Source organism: Schistocerca cancellata, chromosome 3, assembly GCF_023864275.1.
Source record: "Schistocerca cancellata isolate TAMUIC-IGC-003103 chromosome 3, iqSchCanc2.1, whole genome shotgun sequence".
NCBI classification, from domain to species: Eukaryota; Metazoa; Arthropoda; class Insecta; order Orthoptera; family Acrididae; genus Schistocerca; species Schistocerca cancellata.
In genome coordinates this window covers 803,329,071-803,352,715 of record NC_064628.1, presented here as the reverse complement: position 1 = coordinate 803,352,715, position 23,645 = coordinate 803,329,071, and the positions used below count along the sequence as shown (strand labels likewise).

Sequence of the window (23,645 nt, the reverse complement as noted above, 5' to 3'; positions counted from 1 at the left end):
TTACCCTCCAGCTGCCCTCCAATGCTAAATTTGTGATCCCTTGATGCCTCAGAACATGTCCTACTAACCGGTCCCTTCTTTTTGTCAAGTTGTGCCACATACTCCTCTTCTCCCCAATTCTATTCAATACTTCATCATTAGTTATGTGATCTACCCATCTAATCTTCAGCATTCTTCTGTAACACCACATTTTGAAAGCTTCTATTCTCTTCTTGCCCAAACTATTTATAGTCCATGTTTCACTTCCATACATGGCTGCACTCCATACAAATACTTTCAGAAACGACTTCCTGACACTCAAATCTATACTTGATGTTAACAAATTTCTCTTCTTCAGAAACGCTTTCCTTGCCATTGCCAGTCTACATTTTATATCTTCTCTACTTCGACCAACATCAGTTATTTTGCTCCCCAAATAGCAAAACTCCTTTACTACTTTAAGTGTCTCATTTCCTAATCTAATACCCTCAGCATCACCCGACTTAATTCGACTACATTCCATTATCCTCGTTTTGCTTTTGTTAATGTTCATCTTATATCCTCCTTTCAAGACACTGTCCATTCCGTTCAACTGCTCTTCCAAGTCCTTTGTTGTCTCTGACAGAATTACAATGTCATCGGCGAACGTCAAAGTTTTTATTTCTTCTCCATGAATTTTAATACCTACTCCGAATTTTTCTTTTGTTTCCATTAGTGCTTGATCAATATACAGATTGAATAACACCGGGGAGAGGCTACAACCCTGTCTCACTCCCTTGCCAACCACTGCTTCCCTTTCATGCCCCTCGACTCTTATAACTGCCATCTGGTTTCTGTACAAATTGTAAATAGCATTTCGCTCCCTGTATTTTACCCCTGCCACCTTCAGAATTTCAAAGAGAGTATTAAAATCAACATTGTCAAAAGCTGTCGCCAATTCTACAAATGCTAGAAAAGTAGGTTTGCCTTTCCTTAATCTTTCTACTAAGATAGTTGTAGGGTCAGTATTGCCTCATGTGTTCCAACATTTCTACGGAATCCAAACTGATCTACCCCGAGGTCGGCTTCTACCAGTTTTTCCATTCGCCTGTAAAGAATTTGCGTTAGTATTTTGCAGCTGTGACTTATTAAACTGATAGTTCGGTGATTTTCACATCTGTCAACACCTGCTTTCTTTGGGATTGGAATTATTATATTCTTCTTGAAGTCTGAGGGTATTTCGCCTGTCTCATACATCTTGCTCACCAGATGGTAGAGTTTTGTCAGGACTGGCTCTCCCAAGGCAGTCAGTAGTTCTAATGGAATGTTGTCTACTCCCGGGGCCTTATTTCGACTCAGCTCTTTCAGTGCTCTGTCAAACGCAGTATCGTATCTCCCATTTCATATTCATCTATATCCCTTCCATTTCCATAATATTGTCCTCAAGTACATCGCCCTTGTATAGACCCTCTATATACTCCTTCCACCTTCCTGCTTTCCCTTCTTTGCTTAGAACTGGGTTTTCATCTGAGCTCTTGATATTCATACAAGTGGTTCTCTTTTCTCCAAAGGTCTCCTTAATTTTCCTGTAGGCAGTATCTATCTTACCCCTAGTGAGATAAGCCTCTACATCCTTACATTTGTCCTCTAGCCATCCCTGATTAACCATTTTGCAGTTCCTACCGATCTCATTTTTGAGACGTCTGTATTCCTTTTTGCCTGCTTCATTTACTGCATTTTTACATTTTCTCCTTTCATCAATTAAATTCAATATTTCTTCTGTTACCCAAGGATTTCTACTAACCCTCGTCTTTTTACCTACTTGATCCTCTGCTGCCTTCACTACTTCATCCCTCAGAGCTACCCATTCTTCTTCTACTGTACTTCTTTCCCCCATTCAATTGTTCCCTTATGCTCTCCTTGAAACTCTGTACAACCTCTGGTTCTTTCAGTTTATCCATGTCCCATCTCCTTAAATTCCTACCTTTTTGCAGTTTCTTCAGTTTTAATCCACAGTTCATAATCAATTGATTGTGGTCAGAGTCCACATCTGCCACTGGAAGTGTCTTACAATTTAAAACCTGGTTCCTAAATCTGTCTTACCATTATATAATCTATCTGATTCCTTCTAGTATCTCCAGGATTCTTCCATGTATACAACCTTCTTTTATGATTCTTGAACCAAGTGTTAGCTATGATTAAGTTATGCTCTGTGCAGAATTCTACCAGGTGGCTTCCTCTTTCATTCCTTAGCCCCAATCCATATTCACCTACTATGTTTCCTTCTCTCCCTTTTCCTACTCTCGAATTCCAGTCACCCATGACTATTAAATTTTCGTCTCCCTTCACTACCTGAATAATTTCATTTATCTCATCATACATTTCTTCAATTTCTTCATCATCTGCAGAGCTAGTTGGCATATAAACTTGTACTACTGTAGTAGGCATGGGCTTCGTGTCTATCTTGGCCACAATAATGCGTTCGCTATGCTGTTTGTAGTAGCTTACCCGCACCCCTATTTTTTTTATTCATTATTAAACCTACCCCTGCATTACTCCTATTTGATTTTATGTTTATAACCCTGTATTCACCTGACCAAAAGTCTTGTTCCTCCTGCCACCGAACTTCACTAATTCCCACTATATCTAACTTTAACCTATCCATTTCCCTTTTTAAATTTTCTAATCTACCTGCCCGGTTAAGGGATCTGACATTCCACGCTCCGATCCGTAGAACGCGTTTTCTTTTTCCTTATAACGACGTCCTCTTGAGTAGTCCCCGCCCGGAGATCCGAATGGGGGACTATTTTACCTCCGGAATATTTTACCCAAGAGGACGCCATCATCATTTATCCATACAATAAAGCTGCATGCCCTCGGGAAAAATGACGGCCGTAGTTTCCCCTTGCTTTCAGCCGTTCACAGTACCAGCACAGCAAGGCCGTTTTGGTTAATGTTGCAAGGCCAGGTCAGTCAATCATCCAGACTGTTGCCCCTGCAACTACTGGAAAGGCTGCTGCCACTCTTCAGGAACCACACGTTTGTCTGTCCTCTCAACAGATACCCCTCCGTTGTGGTTGCACCTACGGTACGGCCAACTGTATCGCTGAGGCACGCAAGCCTCCCCACCAGCGGCAAGGTCCGTGGTTCATGGGGAAGCCCTAAGAACTACTTAAACCTAACTAACCTAAGGACATCACACAATCCATGCCTGAGGCAGGATTCGAACCTGCGACCGTAGCGGTCGCGTGGTTCCAGATTGTAGCGGCTAGAACCGCTTGGCCACTCCGGCCGGCTAAAAGGAACAGAGACAACTTCAAAATCGAGACCGTTGGATTGAGGATTGAGAGTTAAAGTGAATCAAGTAAGTTTTTGACAATTTTTCTAGAGAACCTACCGTTGCATATATTATTTTAGTGTAATATTGGCACCAAGTCCATAGTTAAATTTTAATCCACCAGCTCGTGTTAGATCTACTTCCCTCAGAAGCACAATACCTGATCAAAAATATCCTAACACCCCGTAGTGACGAATTGACCACGAGATGTCAGTAGGGGCGAACCCAGAAGTTACAAAGCAGATGGGGAGTATTATGTTGTCAGTAGAGAAACATTAACAGGAGAACGTATAGGCCAGGAGCACTCAATGATTTCAAACGTGGGCTAGTCATTGCTTGTAACCCGGGAAAGAAGCCCTTCACGGACATTTGAACCCTTCTTACACTGAAGAGCCAAAGAAACTGGTACACCTTCCTAGTATCGTGTAGGGCTCCCGCGAGCACGCAGAAGTGCCGCAACACGACGTGGCATGGACCGGCTAAGGTAAGAGTACGTGGAGGTGGAGATTTCTTCTCAAAACCACGTTGAAAGTATCTAACCAAAATAATTTCCTTTTTAATTAGTGAAAGTATCAATGATAAGATTGTTCCAAATTAATTATTCAACAAACCTGCATCTGACTGCGTCTGCGAACTTGTTTCTTGCACTCCTCCATTTTGCCAGTAATGAAACATGTATTTGACTCAGCAATCAAGTTTAAGAGAATAATGCCGTTTGTGCTATGGCATTAAGATGGTACTGAAAAATTAAATTTTGGCCCCGATGTTTATTTAATGAAATTATATCTTGCCTTGAATAATGCCAGTTGTGCAATGGCATAAAATTTGTTACTTGAAATAACTTTGCTCTGATAACCTTAGTTATGCCAAAATCAATTTCAAATCATGTACTGCACATATATATTGCATAGAGGCCTCTATCTTCTCTCACTTTCGTTCTAAAGTTCTCTGAGTGTAACTGCGCAGGAGCGCGCGTCCTACCTTAAAGCTGTCACTACACGTCGGCTTCCTCCAGGCACCTAGCTGCGACTCACTAGTTTTTTACTGCGCGCGCGGCTCTCTTAACCATCAAATATCCTCTTACTCAAAGATATTATACTCATTACACCTCGCGGTTGGCAACTACCGACTTTAACCGAGCGAGGTGGCGCAGTGGTTAGACACTGGACTCTCATTCGGAAGGACGACGGTTCAATCCCGCGTCCGGCCATCCTGATTTAGGTTTTCCGTGATTTCCCAAAATCACTCCAGGCAAATGCCGGGATGGTTCCTCTGAAAGGGCACGGCCGACTTCCTTCCCCATCCTTCCCTAATCCGATGAGACCGATGACCACGCTGTCTGGTCTCCTTCTCCAAACCAACCAACCAACCAACTACCGACTTTATTTTCTGGATCTACCCTGATCAGACCTTATCACATACCTTTCAACGTTGCAAGGCATCCCAGATATGTTACTGCATCTACCCTGATCAGACCTTAGCACATACCTTTTAACGTTGCAAGACATCCCAGATATGCTCTATAATGTTTATGTCTGGGGAGTTTGGTGGCCAGAGGAAGCGTTTAAACTCAGGATAGTGTTCCTGGAGCCACTGTGTATCAATTCTGGACGTGTGGAGTATCGCATTGTCCTACTGGAATTGCCCAAGCCCGTCGGAATGGACAGTGGACTTGAATGGATGCAGGTGATCAGACAGGATGCTTACGTACGCGTCACCTGTCAGAGTCTACATCTACATCTACATCCATACTCCGCAAGCCACCTGACGGTGTGTGGCGGAGGGTACCTTGAGTACCTCTATCGGTTCTCCCTTCTATTCCAGTCTCGTATTGTTCGTGGAAAGAAGGATTGTCGGTATGCCTCTGTGTGGGCTCTAATCTCTCTGATTTTATCCTCATGGTCTCTTCGCGAGATATACGTAGGAGGGAGCAATATACTGCTTGACTCTTCGGTGAAGGTATGTTCTCGAAACTTTGACAAAAGCCCGTACCGAGCTGCTGAGCGTCTCTCCTGCAGAGTCTTCCACTGGAGTTTATCTATCATCTCCGTAACGCTTTCGCGATTACTGAATGATCCTGTAACGAAGCGCGCTGCTCTCCGTTGGATCTTCTCTATATCTTCTATCAACCCTATCTGGTACGGATCCCACACTGCCGAGCAGTATTCAAGCAGTGGGCGAACAAGCGTACTGTAACCTACTTCCTTTGTTTTCGGATTGCATTTCCTTAGGTTTCTTCCAATGAATCTCAGTCTGGCATCTGCTTTACCGACGATCAACATTATATGATCATTCCATTTTAAATCACTCCTAATGCGTACTCCCAGATAATTTATGGTATTAACTGCTTCCAGTTGCTGACCTGCTATTTTGTAGCTAAATGATAAAGGATCTATCTTTCTGTGTATTCGCAGCACATTACACTTGTCTACATTGAGATTCAATTGCCATTCCCTGCACCATGCGTCAATTCGTTGCAGATCCTCCTGCATTTCAGTACAATTTTCCATTGTTACAACCTCTCGATACACCACAGCATCATCTGCAAAAAGCCTCAGTGAACTTCCGATGTCATCCACTAGGTCATTTATGTATATTGTGAATAGCAACGGTCCTATGACACTCCCCTGCGGCACACCTGAAATCACTCTTACTTCGGAGGACTTCTCTCCATTGAGAATGACATGCTGCGTCCTGTTATCTAGGAACTCCTCAATCCAATCACACAATTGGTTTGATAGTCCATATGCTCTTACTTTGTTCATTAAACGACTGTGGGGAACTGTATCGAACGCCTTGCGGAAGTCAAGAAACACGGCATCTACCTGTGAACCCGTGTCTATGGCCCTCTGAGTCTCGTGGACGAATAGCGCGAGCTGGGTTTCACATGACCGTCTTTTTCGAAACCCATGCTGATTCCTACAGAGTAGATTTCTAGTCTCCAGAAAAGTCATTATACTCGAACACAATACGTGTTCCAAAATTCTACAACTGATCGACGTTAGAGATATAGGTCTATAGTTCTGTACATCTGTTCGACGTCCCTTCTTGAAAACGGGGATGACCTGTGCCCTTTTCCAATCCTTTGGAACGCTACGCTCTTCTAGAGACCTACGGTACACCGCTGCAAGAAGGGGGGCAAGTTCCTTCGCGTACTCTGTGTAAAATTGAACTGGTATCCCATCAGGTCCAGAGGCCTTTCTTCTTTTGAGCGATTTTAATTGTTTCTCTATCCCTCTGTCGTCTATTTCGATATCTACCATTTTGTCATCTGTGCGACAATCTAGAGAAGGAACTACAGTGCAATCTTCCTCTGTGGAACAACTTTGGAAAAAGACATTTAGTATTTCGGCCTTTAGTCCGTCATCCTCTGTTTCAGTACCATCTCGGTCACAGAGTGTCTGGACATTTTGTTTTGATCCACCTACCGCTTTGACATAAGACCAAAATTTCTTAGGATTTTCTGCCAAGTCAGTACATAAAACTTTACTTTCAAATTCATTGAACGCCTCTCGCATAGCCCTCCTCACACTACATTTCGCTTCGCGTAATTTTTGTTTGTCTGCAAGGCTTTGGCTATGTTTATGATTGCTGTGAAGTTCCCTTTGCTTCCGCAGCAGTTTTCTAACTCGGTTGTTGTACCACGGTGGCTCTTTTCCATCTCTTACGATCTTGCTTGGCACATACTCATCTAACGCATTATGTACGACGGTTTTGAACTTTGTCCACTGATCCTCAACACTATCTGTACTTGAGACAAAACTTTTGTGTTGAGCCGTCAGGGACTCTGAAATCTGCTTTTTGTCACTTTTTCTAAACAGAAAAATCTTCCTACCATTTTTAATATTCCTATTTACGGCTGAAATCATCGATGCCGTAACCGCTTTATGATCGCTGATTCCCTGTTCTGCATTAACTTTTTCAAATAGTTCGGGTCTGTTTGTCACCAGAAGGTCTAATATGTTATCGCCACGGGTCGGTTCTCTGTTTAACTGCTCAAGGTAGTTTTCGGATAAAGCACTTAAAAAAATTTCACTGGATTCTTTGTCCCTGCCACCCGTTATGAACGTCTGAGTCTCCCAGTCTATATCCGGCAAATTAAAATCTCCACCCAGAACTATAACATGGTGGGGAAATCTACTCGAAATATTTTCCAAATTATCCTTCAGGTGCTCAGCCACAACAGCTGCTGAGCCAGGGGGCCTATAGAGACATCCAATTACCATGTCTGAGCCTGCTTTAACCGTGACCTTCACCCAAATCATTTCACATTTCGGATCTCCGTCAATTTCTTTCGATACTATTGCACTTCTTATCGCTATAAACACGCCTCCTCCTTCACTGTCCAGCCTGTCTCTGCGGTATACATTCCAATCTGAGTTTAGGATTTCATTACTGTTTACGTCTGGTTTCAGCCAACTTTCTGTCCCTAGTACTATATGGGCGTTGTGACCGTTTATTAATGAGAGCAGTTCTGGGACCTTTCTGTAGACGCTCCTGCAGTTTACTATTAGCACATTAATATTGTTATTCCCTGTTGCATTTTGCCTACTCCCACCTTGCCGCATCTCAGGAGGCGTCTTGTCGGGCCTAGGGAGGGGATTCTCTAACCTAAAAAACCCCCATGTGCACTCCACACGTACTCCGCTACCCTTGTAGCCGCTTCCGGCGTGTAGTGCACGCCTGACCTATTCAGGGGGACCCTACATTTCTCCACCCGATAGCGGAGGTCGAGAAATTTGCACCCCAGATCTCCGCAGAATCGTCTGAGCCTCTGGTTTAAGCCTTCCACTCGGCTCCAAACCAGAGGACCGCGATCGGTTCTGGGAACGATACTGCAAATAGTTAGCTCTGATTTCACCCCGCGAGCGAGGCTTTCCGCCTTCACCAATTCCGCCAACCGCCTGTACGAACTGAGGATGACCTCTGAACCCAGACGGCAGGAGTCATTGGTGCCGACATGAGCAACAATTTGCAGTCGGGTGCACCCAGTGCTCTCTATCGCCGCCGGTGGGGCCTCCTCCACATCGCGGATGAGACCCCCCGGCAAGCAAACAGAGTGAACACTGGCCTTCTTCCCCGACCTTCCCGCTATTTCCCTAAGGGGCTCCATCACCCGCCTAACGTTGGAGCTCCCAATAACTAATAAACCCCTCCTCCCGTGTGCCTGCTCGGACTTTGCTGAAGGAGCAGCCACATGTCCACTCACAGGCAGAGCGGGCGATGCCACACGGCCAGCCTCCACATTGACCCTACGCCTCGCGCGCCGCGAACGCCGCTGAACCCGCCACTCCCCTTGGGGAGAGGGTGGCCCAACCGCGCCCGGTACCCGCGAAGATGTCTCGACAGCAGGGACAGTGGGTGAAGCATGTAACACCTGGGGTGTACCTTGCGACGCACCAGACTCCCCACTGCCGCTACACTCCGAGGCAGCAGCCTGAAGACGGCTGACCGCGGCCATCAACACGCTCAGCTGTTCGCGAACAGTGGCCAGCTCCTCCTGCGCCCGTACACAGCAGTCACACATCCTATCCATCCTATGAAATCAATTTACTGAAGAGAGTTAATCAACCTTTAACTAGACTGCTAATTCACTAAAGGCGGCTGTTTATTCACTAAACTGTGGTTGCTAGCCACTTCTTGTAGAAAACAATGAAAATAGCACTACCTGTCTCTGGACTGTATTGAAAACAAACACTAGCACTACTGGCACTATGGCTGACTAAAGGGAGTCTCTCTGACTGTATTCAAAACAAACACGAAATCTATGGAACACTATTAATAGCACCCGACAATTAATGCTTCCTAAAAGCAAATACACACGGAAGAAGAAGTGACAAGTAAGAAAAATACAGTTAATACTTAAATTAAGGTAGCTCGCTGCACAGCAGACGTGAGGCAGGCGGCAGTTACGACGACACTGACGTATCGGGGGACTCATATCACTCCAACTGCACACACCCCACACTATTAGAGTGCATCCACCAGCTTGAACAGTCCCCTGCTGACCTGCAGCGTCCATGGATTCATGAGGTTGTCTCCATAACCGCACACGTCCATCGGCTCGATAAAATTTCAAACGTGACTCATCTGATCACGCAACATGTTTCCAGTCATCAACAGTCCAGTGTCAGTGTTGACAGGCCAAGGCGAGGCGTAAAGATTTGTGTCGTGCAGTCATCAATGGAACACGAGTGGTCCTTCGGCTCCGAAAGCCCATATCGATGACGTTTCGTTGAATGGTTCGCAAGCTGAGACTTGTTGATGGCCCATCATTGAAATCTGCAGCAATTTTCGGATGGATTGCACTTCTGTCACGTTGAACCTCTTCAGTCGTCGTTGGTCCCGATCTTTTTCTGGCCGCAGCAGCAGTGTCGGAGATTTGATGTTTTACCGAATTCATCATATTCACGTACTGAAAAATTCCCCACGTCATCGCTACCTCGGAGACGCTGTGTCCCTCGCTCTAGTATAAGACCATGTTCAAACTCACTTAAATCTTGATAAACTGCCGTCGTAGAAGCAGTAACCGATCTAACAACCGCGCCAGACACTTGTTGCCTTATGTAGGCTTATTACGCCTGTTTACATATCTTTGTATTTGAATACGCATGCCTATGTTGTCAGTAGAAAAACAGCAACAGGACAATGTGTCGGTCAGGAGCGCTCAGTGACCTTAAACGTTGTTGTCACCTGGGAAATGAACCCATCGAGGACATTCCACCCCTTGTTAAGATGCCCAGGTCAACAGTTGGAGATGTGACTGTAAATTGGCAATAAGAAGAACAACCACAGTTAAAACAATACCCGGCAGACCTCATGTGCTGACGAACAGATATAATCGAGCATTGCGGAAGGTGGTTGTAAAAAATCGCATGAAATCACTGGAAGGAACCAGCTGTCAATTCCATAGTGCTTCCACCAGCTCAGTTATCACAACAAATGTGCGTAGGGTGTTGAAAAATGATGGGGTACGATAGACAAGCAGCTCCTAACAAATCAGGGATTTCTATAACCAAGCGACACTTGACGTGATGTAAATAGTGTAGCCACTGTACATTGGATGATGAAAAGGAGTAGTTTGCAGTGACGAAACACGCTATACCCCATCCAGTGGAAGGGTTTGAGTTTTTGCGAATGCACGGAGAACTTTACGTGCCATAATCCTTAGTGCCAACAGCGAAGTGTGGAGGAGGAGGTGGTGTTACGGTATGGGGGAGTTTTTCATGATTAGTGTATGGTGCCCTATTGCGCTAAAGAGACGCTAAATGAGGAAGTATATGAACATATTTTACAGCATGTTTTCTTTAGAGAAACAGTTAGGAGAGGAGGTTTCCACAATGTGGATAACTGTATCATCACGACAATGCACCTTGTCAGAAAGTAGCGTCTGAGAGGCATTGATTTCTGAAATAGACTGTCCTGTCCTGAGTCTCCACCTGAACCCAATGGATGCCGTGAGGGGTAAGATAGAATGTCGGCTTCGCTTCAGACTCCAGTGTCCAAAATCACTATCTTCTCTGCTTTCGCCTCTTGAGACTCTATTCAGAAACCTTACTGAACGTGTCTCCAGCAGAGTTCATGACGTCATAAAGGGGTTGACACACCCCATTTTAATGTCCACTAATAGATGTCCGGATACTTTTGGTCACATACTTTATTTATTACACGTGTTGATTGTTTTGCATGTGGATTTGTACATCGTCTATCTGTATTCATACGCCTTCGTAATTACTGTTGTTTTATTTTAACCAACGTTAATAAAATAACTGGAATCCCTTTGAAACCTCGGCTATGACACTTAATACGAGGGGCATTCGATAAATAATACAACACTTTTTTACTCAAAAGAGATTGATTTTACTCAGTATTCCCATGCAACTTATTATTCTCCACTCTTTTGTCTACAAAACCGTATTTTTCAACATAATTTCCATTTAGTGCGATGACCTTACGTCACCTTATTGGGAAGCCCTGAGTGCCAGCATGGTACCACTCTACTAGTCGACGTCGGAGCCAACGTCTTGCTGCATCAATAACCTCTACATCACCAAGGTACTGCTTTCCACAGAGTGCGACTTTCGTTGGACCAAGCACATGGAAGTCGGAAAGTGCGAGATCCGGGCTCTCTGGTGCGCAGTCACGGAGAAGTCCGTTTGCACTGTTGTGGCGACGAACACGCTGAAGTTGTTCCTTCAATTTCCTGAGCATAGAACATACAGTCATGGAAATAAGTATTCATACAGTAGGTGATGACAAACTACGCTGGTGTGTTGGGATAGTAAATCACCCACAGCGCCGATACGAATAGGTACGATGATGTAGCGTCAGATAACCATGTTCTTGGTAATGAAGCTTCCCGTATGCCAAGGCTGGCTGAGCTGCAGCCCTACATGGTGAGACCATCAACGGTGGCGTCATTCACATGCAGTGCGTTTTCGGAACGAATAGGCTCGTTGGTCTAGGGATATGATTCCTGCTTCGGGTGCAGGAGGTCCCGGGTTCAAATCCCGGACGAGCCCTTACATTTTGTACAACGGTGTGGTAACAAATCGCATGGCGGCGGCTGTTTCGCGCATTTCCAGGCCTCCAAATCAGCGCTAAAATCCGACAACCAGTTCTGAAACAGTTTCATAGTTCATTTGAACCATGTGCACCCTGCTGGTGGAACGTTTGAAGTTGATTTAAATGGTCACAGTAGAGATCGTAGCAAGTGTCTTGCTGACTGCGACGAAAACAACTGCGGAAGCAAAGGGAACTTCACAGCAAACATAAACATTGCCAAAGCCTTGCAGACAAACAAAAATTACGCGAAGCGAAATGTAGTGTAGAGAGCTATGCGAGAGGCGTTCAATGAATTCGAAAGTAAAGTTCTATGTACTGACTTGGCAGAAAATCCTAAGAAATTTTGGTCTTATGTCAAAGCGGTAGGTGGATCAAAACAAAATGTCCAGACACTCTGTGACCAAAATGGTACTGAAACAGAGGATGACAGACTAAAGGCCGAAATACTAAATGTCTTTTTCCAAAGTTGTTTCACAGAGGAAGATTGCACTGTAGTTCCTTCTCTAGATTGTCGCACAGATGACAAAATGGTAGATATCGAAATAGACGACAGAGGGATAGAGAAACAATTAAAATCGCTCAAAAGAGGAAAGGCCTCTGGACCTGATGGGATACCAGTTCATTTTACACAGAGTACGCGAAGGAACTTGCCCCCCTTCTTGCAGCGGTGTACCGTAGGTCTCTAGAAGAGCGTGGCGTTCCAAAGGATTGGAAAAGGGCACAGGTCATCCCCGTTTTCAAGAAGGGACGTCGAACAGATGTGCAGAACTATAGACCTATATCTCTAACGTCGATCAGTTGTAGAATTTTGGAACACGTATAGTGTTCGAGTATAATGACTTTTCTGGAGACTAGAAATCTACTCTGTAGGAATCAGCATGGGTTTCGAAAAAGACGGTCATGTGAAACCCAGCTCGCGCTATTCGTCCACGAGACTCAGAGGGCCATAGACACGGGTTCACAGGTAGATGCCGTGTTTCTTGACTTCCGCAAGGCGTTCGATACAGTTCCCCACAGTCGTTTAATGAACAAAGTAAGAGCATATGGACTATCAGACCAATTGTGTGATTGGATTGAGGAGTTCCTAGATAACAGGACGCAGCATGTTATTCTCAATGGAGAGAAGTCTTCCGAAGTAAGAGTAATTTCAGGTGTGCCGCAGGGGAGTGTCATAGGACCGTTGCTATTCACAATATACATAAATGACCTGGTGGATGACATCGGAAGTTCACTGAGGCTTTTTGCAGATGATGCTGTGGTGTATCGAGAGGTTGTAACAATGGAAAATTGTACTGAAATGCAGGAGGATCTGCAGCGAATTGACGCATGGTGCAGGGAATGGCAACTGAATCTCAATGTAGACAAGTGTAATGTGCTGCGAATACACAGAAAGATAGATCCTTTATCATTTAGCTACAAAATAGCAGGTCAGCAACTGGAAGCAGTTAATACCATAAATTATCTGGGAGTACGCATTAGGAGTGATTTAAAATGGAATGATCATATAATGTTGATTGTCGGTAAAGCAGATGCCAGACTGAGATTCATTGGAAGAATCCTAAGGAAATGCAATCCGAAAACAAAAGAAGTAGGTTACAGTACGCTTGTTCGCCCACTGCTTGAATACTGCTCAGCAGTGTGGGATCCGTACCAGATAGGGTTGATAGAAGATATAGAGAAGATCCAACGGAGAACAGCGCGCTTCGTTACAGGATCATTTAGTAATCGCGAAAGCGTTACGGAGATGATAGATAAACTCCAGTGGAAGACTCTGCAGGAGAGACGCTCAGTAGCTCGGTACGGGCTTTTGTCAAAGTTTCGAGAACATACCTTCACCGAAGAGTCAAGCAGTATATTGCTCCCTCCTACGTATATCTCGCGAAGAGACCATGAGGATAAAATCAGAGAGATTAGAGCCCACACAGAGGCATACCGACAATCCTTCTTTCCACGAACAATACGAGACTGGAATAGAAGGGAGAACCGATAGAGGTACTGAAGGTACCCTCCGCCACACACCGTCAGGTGGCTTGCGGAGTATGGATGTAGATGTAGATGTAGAAAACGGGTTTCCGCTCGTAATCGAACCGGGGACCTTCTGCGTGTTAGGCACGGCGCCTGGGCTCGGCGGCAGCTGCTGCTCTTTCTTTCCTTACGAGACACCGTCGATTCGCGCAGTCGTTATTGCAAAAGGTGTCACCAAAGGCAATCGCTTCGTTAGCGGCACGGCCTACCTTCCCCTGCCCATGTTAGGCAATAATTTCTGCCTGACTCATGTAGTACTATCACCGTCAGAGGGTGGTACGGGACTACAAGTCCCACCGCCACACCTCCAAAGTGAATTGCAGTGACGCAGTCACTGCACAGTGGAAATTTACTGGCTCACCAACACAGTTAGACCGCAATAGACCGGTGATGCTGTATTGTAACATATCACCCCGGACTACAAGTCCATTTAAAAAAAAAAAAAAAAAAAAAAAAAAAGCGGCACGGCGCTGGGGAAAATGTTACACTCCGCACGGTCTACGACAGGGCAAATTGTATTCGAAAACGCTGCTGCTCTTTCCTTCCTTACGAGATACCGTCGATTTGCGCAGTCGTTATTGCAATAAGTGTCACCAAAGGCAATCGCTTCGTTAGCGGCACGGCGCTGGGAAAATAAGTTATGTTACACTCCGCACGGCCTACGACAGGGCAAAATGTATTCGAAAACGGGCTTCCGCCCGCAATCGAACCGGAGACCCCCTGCGTGTCGAAAACGGGCTTCCGCCCGCAATCGAACCGGAGACCCCCTGCGTGTTAGGCACGGCGCCTGGGCTCGGCGGCAGCTGCTGCTCTTTCCTTCCTTACGAGATACCGTCGATTCGCGCAGTCGTTATTGCAAAAGGTGTCACCAAAGGTAATCGCTTCGTTAGCGGCACGGAGCTGGGAAAACAAGATATGTTACATGCCACACTTGAGTAGTCGTGTGGCGGCCGTGAAGCAACAAAACGTCGGACGTGGGTACCGTGGAACAGCAGAATGAGCCACAGGGGAAAGGAAACGACCATTGAGGAACGAAACATCGTTGTCGCCCAACATCTTCAGCACAAGTCGTATGCCGAAATTGCGATCATCATAGGACGAAGCCGAGCGACTTTACAATCTATCATTAAGCGATGTAAGGACAGACATGTAGTAATAAACAGTGAACGACGCGGGTAGTAATAAACAGTGAACGACGCGGTCGTCCACAGAAGCTTACAACAAGAGAGACCAGAATGCTACAAAGGATCATCAAGAACAACCCGAAAACGACAGCGTCGGCACTATCCGCATATGTACATGACCACTTCCGAAAGGAAATCACTCCAAGGGCAGTTCGTACCATTCTCAATCGTTCGGGCTACAGAGCCAGGGTCCCGAGACGAAAGCCCTACATCAGCAAAAAGAACAGGAAGTGGCGGATGGAATTCGCGAAACAGCATGTTTCCAAGACAGTAGACTTCTGGGATACTGTATTGTTTAGTGATGAAAGCAAATTTAATATCGTGCAGAATGATATTAGGATCTTGGCCTGGAGAAGACCGAATACAGACCTCGACCGAAACAACATTCAACCCTCGGTGAAGCACGGAGGTGGTGGAGTGATGGTATGGGGCTGTAGGTCAGCCTCCGGTGTCAGAAAATTAGTGTTTGTGGAAGGTACCATGGACAGATTTGTGTATATGAACATTCTGAAACAGAACTTACAACAGAGTGTTGACGCCTTGGGTCTTCCTAGAAATTATTACTTCCAGCAGGACAATGATCCCAAACATACGGCGCAAATTGTCCGGCTGTGGTTGCTCTACAACACTCCCCACACTCTTAAAACACCAGCTCAGAGTCCAGACCTGAATCCCATCGAACACTTGTGGAGTGAGCTGGAAGCACGAGTGAGAAAACACGACATCCGTAGTAAGGCCTCTTTGAAAGAGGCTCTCCTTCGAGAATGGGAAGGTATCACGTCGGAAACTACAAGAAAATTGGTCCACTCCATGCCACGGAGGTTGCTAGAAGTAATACATCGGAAGGGTATGCATACGAAGTATTAAACATGTTCTGGCTTTGTTAGAAGTGTCATTTTCTGTTGGTGTATGAATACTTAATCCCCAGCGCAGAAGAGAACTTGACAGAGTTTTTGTATTTTGTTTTGTGAAGGCTTGTTTATTCTCGTTCTACATAGCAGCATAGCTGCATTGGTGACTGGCCAATGTGAATAGTGCATATCCAGTTAGTGTTTTTGGTTTCATATTGTCATAAAGGCAGTTTACTTTTCCACGCTCTAGTGTATGAATACTTATTTCCATTATTGTATGTGTGAGTCCGGCCGCCGGTCGGCACGTAGGAGATCGGACAAGTTTGCGAGACCTTGTTGCGATGATGAGATACGCCTCGCCCAACGACTCACCGTGCTTTTCTTCACCGCCAGGTCACCGTAGACATTCTGCAAGCGCCTATGAATATTTGCGATGCCCTGGTTTTCCGCCAAAAGAAACTCAATGACAACTCTCTGCTTGGAACGCAACTCCGTTACAGACGCCATTTTGAAGGTTATGTAAAGCGCTGCCATCTATCGGAATATCATGAAACTATAGGCTGTGCAGCAGGAATGTTCTGCGATGTCTCACAACAAATTCCGCACTTTTTCAACCGAAACTGGCCGAGGAAAAAAAAAGTGTTGCATTACTTACTGAACGTTCCTCGTAGTTTTCCTGGGATTAAATATCCAAACCGAACGTAGTAGCAGTCCACTTCGTCCAACAGTACCTTATGGAGATCTGATGGCTCGTCTTTTACTGCGCTGGGCAACTACTTGGAGTAAAGATAACAGGTCAGTACAACTCACGTAAATTTAGCATCTGTTGCGACATGTTAACACTTTGCGTCCGCACGTTTCGTACAAATTTATTCGCTTGGCGCCGGCAGCGCTAATTCGGATTACTTGGCTTGTCGCCGGTCGCTTCTCACCTTTCCGTTTATGACAAGCTTCAAACACATTGACTTATGCGCGTTTTAATTTTCCGGAAATCCTCTATTTTGCCGTATCGTTCCACAAACTCGAATTTTCTTTTCAAGTAAATTCTCTGCAAGTTCTACACTGTTATAATAATTATCCATGTAGAGGTGATGCCACTTCCTATAAGAAGGTGTCAATAGTTCCATCACTGCTTTTGCTAAAGGTCGCCCAGCGCCGGAATATATCTTGAATGAGGAACTGTATCCCGTACTCGAATCACACAGCATCCGAATGAGTATGCCATATTTAGTAATTTTCGACATATTGTAAACTTTAAAATTTAACTGTCCACGCCACAGTAACATTTCTTCATCAATTGAATGTTTTGACTTAGATCAAACGTTTCTTTAAGCTTTTTGGAAAAATAATCAGTTACGAATTGCACTTTGAAAAGCCGGTCGGCGTTATCCCGTTTATTGTTGTTGTCGGAAAAAAGTAAAAATGATAATATTTGTTTGAATCGGTTGCAGGACATCGTTTTGCGAAATATCGGTGTGTCTATCAACGGACTCGTTGACCATAATGATCGATCCTTGCTTTTTTTAAAGTTCCCGTAAGGATAGCAAGCCCAAACCATTTTCTAAGTTCAGGTCCCATAACGTCGACAATTTTGGAATTTTTCTATCCAGTTTCCTTCTACTGCAATTTTGACTGTAATACTTGTTGGTTTCGTTGCTAATATATTTAAATAAATCGTTCCCAATATATAATTCTAGGACATCCACCACGCTCTGTGTATGTTTGGGAAATGTGTGGACCCAGAGATCCTTCAAATTTATTGTTGGTCCTCAACAAATCATTGTCTTCTTCATCCGAGTCATCCGAACCAGTTGGCAACTGTAGCGCTCGCCGAATTCTTCTTGGAAGTATTTCACTATGTTCCAACGATTCTGACACACTTTCATTTTTTTGATATCCAATGTCTTCTTCCCAATCGGCCAAGTCGTCCGAAACGTCAGACAAGACGACCTTGCATTCATCGTAAATAATCGTATCGTCTCTTTCGTCTGCCATGATGAAAGTGCACAACTCCTTATAAAAAAAAAAAAAAAAAAAAACGTTGTTGACGTTTGTAACTCATTGTTACCTAAACAAAACACCAACAGAATGAAAAAGATACTAAAGTGCTGTCACCGGCCACTGCGCGAAACTATGCTCACGACACCACTGTGATGTCACTGGCCACTGAAGGATACTATGTACACGACACCACTGTGGTATCACTGGCCACTGAGCGATATTATGCACACGACACCACTGCGGTGTCGCTGGCCACTGAGGGATACTACACTCACGACACCACTGTGGTGTCGACGGCCACTAAGCGATACTATGCACACAACACCACTGTGGTGTCACTGGCCACTGAGCAATACTATGCTCACGACACCACTGTGGTGTCGACGGCCACTAAGCGATACTATGCACACAACACCACTGTGGTGTCACTGGCCACTGAGCAATACTATGCTCACGACACCACTGTGGTGTCGCCGGTCACTGAGCGCTGCTATGCAGACGACACCACTGTGGTGTTGCTGGCCACTGAGCGATACCACACTCACGATGCCACTGTGGTGTCGTCGGTCATTGACTGATACTATGCACACTACACCACTGTGGTGTCACTGGCCACTGAGCGATACTAAGCACACGACACCACTGTGGTGTCACCGGCCACTGAGCGATACTACATACACGACACCACTGTGGTGTCGCCGGCCGCTGAGCGATACTATACAGACGACACCACCGTGGTGTCACTGGCCACTGAGCGATACGACACTCACGACGCCACTGTGGTGTCGCCGGCCACTGAGCGATACTATGCACACGAAACCACTGTGGTGTCGCCGGCCACTGAGCGATACTATGCACACGACACCACTGTGGTGTCGCCGGCCACTGAGCGATACTATGCACACGACACCACTGTGGTGTCGCCGGCCACTGAGCGATACTATGCACACGAAACCACTGTGGTGTCGCCGGCCACTGAGCGATACTATGCGCACGACGCCACTGTGGTGTCGCCGGCCACTGAGCGATACTATGCACACGAAACCACTGTGGTGTCGCCGGCCACTGAGCGATACTATGCACACGAAACCACTGTGGTGTCGCCGGCCACTGAGCGATACTATGCGCACGACACCACTGTGGTGTCGCCGGCCACTGAGCGATACTATGCACACGAAACCACTGTGGTGTCGCCGGCCACTGAGCGATACTATGCACACGAAACCACTGTGGTGTCGCCGGCCACTGAGCGATACTATGCACACGAAACCACTGTGGTGTCGCCGGCCACTGAGCGATACTATGCGCACGACACCACTGTGGTGTCGCCGGCCACTGAGCGATACTATGCACACGAAACCACTGTGGTGTCGCCGGCCACTGAGCGATACTATGCACACGAAACCACTGTGGTGTCGCCGGCCACTGAGCGATACTATGCGCACGACACCACTGTGGTGTCGCCGGCCACTGAGCGATACTATGCACACGAAACCACTGTGGTGTCGCCGGCCACTGAGCGATACTATGCACACGAAACCACTGTGGTGTCGCCGGCCACTGAGCGATACTATGCGCACGACACCACTGTGGTGTCGCCGGCCACTGAGCGATACTATGCACACGAAACCACTGTGGTGTCGCCGGCCACTGAGCGATACTATGCACACGAAACCACTGTGGTGTCGCCGGCCACTGAGCGATACTATGCACACGAAACCACTGTGGTGTCGCCGGCCACTGAGCGATACTATGCGCACGACACCACTGTGGTGTCGCCGGCCTCTGAGCGATACTATGCACACGAAACCACTGTGGTGTCGCCGGCCACTGAGCGATACTATGCACACGAAACCACTGTGGTGTCGCCGGCCACTGAGCGATACTATGCACACGAAACCACTGTGGTGTCGCCGGCCACTGAGCGATACTATGCACACGAAACCACTGTGGTGTCGCCGGCCACTGAGCGATACTATGCACACGAAACCACTGTGGTGTCGCCGGCCACTGAGCGATACTATGCACACGAAACCACTGTGGTGTCGCCGGCCACTGAGCGATACTATGCACACGAAACCACTGTGGTGTCGCCGGCCACTGAGCGATACTATGCGCACGACACCACTGTGGTGTCGCCGGCCACTGAGCGATACTATGCACACGAAACCACTGTGGTGTCGCCGGCCACTGAGCGATACTATGCACACGAAACCACTGTGGTGTCGCCGGCCACTGAGCGATACTATGCACACGAAACCACTGTGGTGTCGCCGGCCACTGAGTGATACTATGCACACGAAACCACTGTGGTGTCGCCGGCCACTGAGCGATACTATGCGCACGACACCACTGTGGTGTCGCCGGCCACTGAGCGATACTATGCACACGACACCACTGTGGTGTCGCCGGCCGTTGACCGCTATTTCGCGCACGGCAGCACTGTGGTGGCGCCGGTCGGCAAAGTGTAAAGACCCATCTGCGACCCCGACACGGGTTGCTGCTGTTTCAGTAATTCCGTGGTCAGAGTGATAATAGGTATAATATTTTATCTCATTTAATATAAAACCGTCGTAATGTCATCCCTATGGGACTAAAACACATCTAATCTAGTCTATTCTAATTGTTCCTCTTACAGAATGCTCTCGGACGCACGAGAAATTGATCGAAACGATCTGGGCTCGTAAGTTGCCTTTTGTGTCATTACGAAGACTGTTGTCCAATCAGAACTCTCCTCGACTGTTAGTACGAGCCCGCTTTTGCACATCTGTCCTCTTTCCTAGAGCGGTCGGACGCGCAGAGATGAAGCCGCCAGGGCTCGGCCGCCTGGCTGTTGGGAGGCTAGTTATCAAAAGCGGGGCTGGGAGGCAAGCATGGCCCGTAGTCTGAGCATCTTCCGACACGGGCCTGAGGCCAGAGCCGACTCGCACATGGCGCGGAACAAAGGCCCGGCCTGCTGGGATTAGCCGAGCCCGCGCAAAAGGCGGCGCCGGCACTCTTCCCTCTGCAGAACAGAGGACGCCCGCCGGCTGGCGGCGACCGAGCCTCAAAGGCCCAGTAATAAAGTCTCTCCCACAAACCGAATTTCGCATTTCTTCCGTCTCATAAGAAAGTTCCTCATTTAAGTCGCCACAAGCGGCCACGAAATCTACACCGACTCCCTCAGACGCACACTGTCTTCTGTTAGCCTCCACCCTATCTCAGATCTATATTCCGTGGACACTACCGGTCACTAATTTAATTAAGAGCAACCGGAATTTATTTAGATGGAGTGTACACGTCAAGCTAAACGCGGGAAGTTTAAGAACTATCACCGTCAGCCTAGTACCTACAACACGTTTCAATTTAAATACAGTTTGATTATTATTCATTTCAGTTCAGATAGTTGATAATATGAAAATAGTCAATTTTAATAATTCAGGACGAGGAAAATAAACTGGACGGAAAATGGAAATGGAAATGAGCGTTTGGCGTCATTGGCCGGGAGGCCCCTTACGGGGCAGGTCCGGCCGCCTTGGTGCAGGTCTTCTTACATTCGACGCCACATTGGGCGACCTGCGCGCCGAATGGGGATGAAATGATGATAAAGATAACACAACACCCAGTCCCTGAGCGGAGAAAATCCCCGACCCAGTCGGGAATCGAACCCGGGCCCGTAGGACGGCAATCCACGCTGACCACTTTTTTATTTTTTTATTTTTATTATTATTTTTTAATCTCATTTTGTTCGTTTTCGTTCGTTGTATCTGCTCGAGGCGGACGTTGCAAGACACCCGTTTCAGTTCGTAGTTGATCCATTAACTCAGTTTTTTTTATTACAGAGGGCAGATAACCCTCTGACCGAACATGCTGAGTTACCGTGCCGGCAAGATTTATTTTAAGACCTTAATTCAATTACTAGTTTCGACAGAATCATGCTGTCATCTTCATACTGGCATTACACTTTGAGTATATGTTCACATACATATGTATCGACATTTTGAGAACAAGTGAAAAAATATGCAAAGTGTAATGCCAATCTGAAGATGCTGCGTCAACTAGAGCTGAGCAGCCGGCCGTTTCTTTTTTTCTCTTTTTTGTGTATGCATATTGAGAACTAAAACTGGTTGATGATGATGATGTTTGGTTTGTGGGGCTCTCAACTGCACGGTTATCAGCGCCCGTACAAATTCCCAACCTTTGTTCAGTCCAATCTCGCCACGTTCATGAATGATGACGAAATGATGAGGATAGCACAAACACCCAGTCATCTCGAACCACTCAGCTATCAGGGTGGACACTGGAGGGAAAAATCAGAGGTGGAAACTAATAAAAGAATCAGCAGCGGAAGTAAGGTCATTGGGAAGCTCAACCCAATCTTATGGAGCAGAAACGTAATAAATCGAACTAAAAGAATCATATGTGAATCGATACTGCAGAGCATAGTTATGTATGGAGTGGAGACTTGGACTACTAATCTGAAAGACGCAAAAAATCTGCAAGCAGTAGAAACGGACTTCTAGAGAAGATCAGCAAGAATTTCTAGAAAATAAGAATCGACGAAATAATAAAGAGAATGGAAGTAAGAGAAAGAATACATGACGCTATGGACAGAAGGAGGTTACAATGGTACTTGCATGTAAGAAGACTGGAGGAAGCCAGAATACCGAAAATGGGCTTGCAGGGGAACCAGATGGAAAGAAGAGCAGAGGTCACCCGTGGCCACCTGGCTCCAAAATGTAGGATTAACAATGAGAAGATCTGGCGCCGAGGAAGAAGATATATAAGGTCGAAACACCTGGAGGGTCATCCCGAGGTGATAAATCAAGATCCTATGTAACAGATTTACGGGCATTTGCGATGCTGGAGAAAAACCTTTGTATGGAGGAAAAGTTCAATAAATCAAATAAACGAGCAAAATATGTAAATACACTGCCGGAAAAAAAATTAGTTCACCTGGGAAGACGGCGTCAATTTTGATCCGATGACGGCATATGCCACCTGGCGGATAGTACACGTACTGGTAATGGTTTGAATGTTATATGATTTCTAACTGCTGCCTACCAACCGATGTGTTTCTTCAGATACATTGATGACACGTTCGTCATCTGGGCACATGGCAAGAGAAGACTGGATGAGTTCCTAGACCATCAGAACACACGACATCTCAACATCAAGTTCACCATGGAACTAGAGTGATGGTCAGCTCCCATTCCTCGATGTCCTGGTAAAGAGGAAGGCAGACGGCACCTTAGGCCACAGTGCGTACAGGAAACCAACACACAATGACTTATATCTACAGGCTGACAGCTGCCATCACCCAGCACAGAAGTATGGAGTGCTTAGAACAGTCGTACAGTGAGCCAAAACACTCTCTGACCTAGACAGCCTGACAACGGAATTAGAACATCTACAGAGAGTGTGCACAGACAACGGATACTCCACCAGGGACATCCGCAAAGCGCTCCATCCCACCAGACGACCTGATGAAACAGGAGAGGAGCAGGAAGAAGAGACCAGGAAAGTAGCCTTTCTACCGTATGCTGGGCCTGTATCTGCCAAGATCAGCAGAATCTTCCGAAGTAAGAGTGATTTCAGGTGTGCCGCAGGGGAGTGTCATAGGACCGTTGCTATTCACAATATACATAAATGACCTGGTGGATGACATCGGAAGTTCACTGAGGCTTTTTCCAGATGATGCTGTTGTGTATCGAAAGGTTGTAACAATGGAAAATTGTACTGAAA

General features: G+C 46.3%; 1 protein-coding gene and 1 non-coding gene across 2 annotated transcripts in view; one reads left to right on the top strand and one right to left on the bottom strand.

Annotated features, from left to right (window-relative positions):
• LOC126176584 (disintegrin and metalloproteinase domain-containing protein 22) overlaps window positions 1–23,645 on the bottom strand; it is a 1,067,821-nt gene that overhangs the window by 231,663 nt on the left and 812,513 nt on the right. The gene's annotated exons all lie outside the window — the stretch shown is intronic.
• Trnap-cgg (transfer RNA proline (anticodon CGG)) lies at window positions 11,746–11,817 on the top strand. Its single transcript has one exon. It is a non-coding gene; the product is annotated as a tRNA-Pro (tRNA).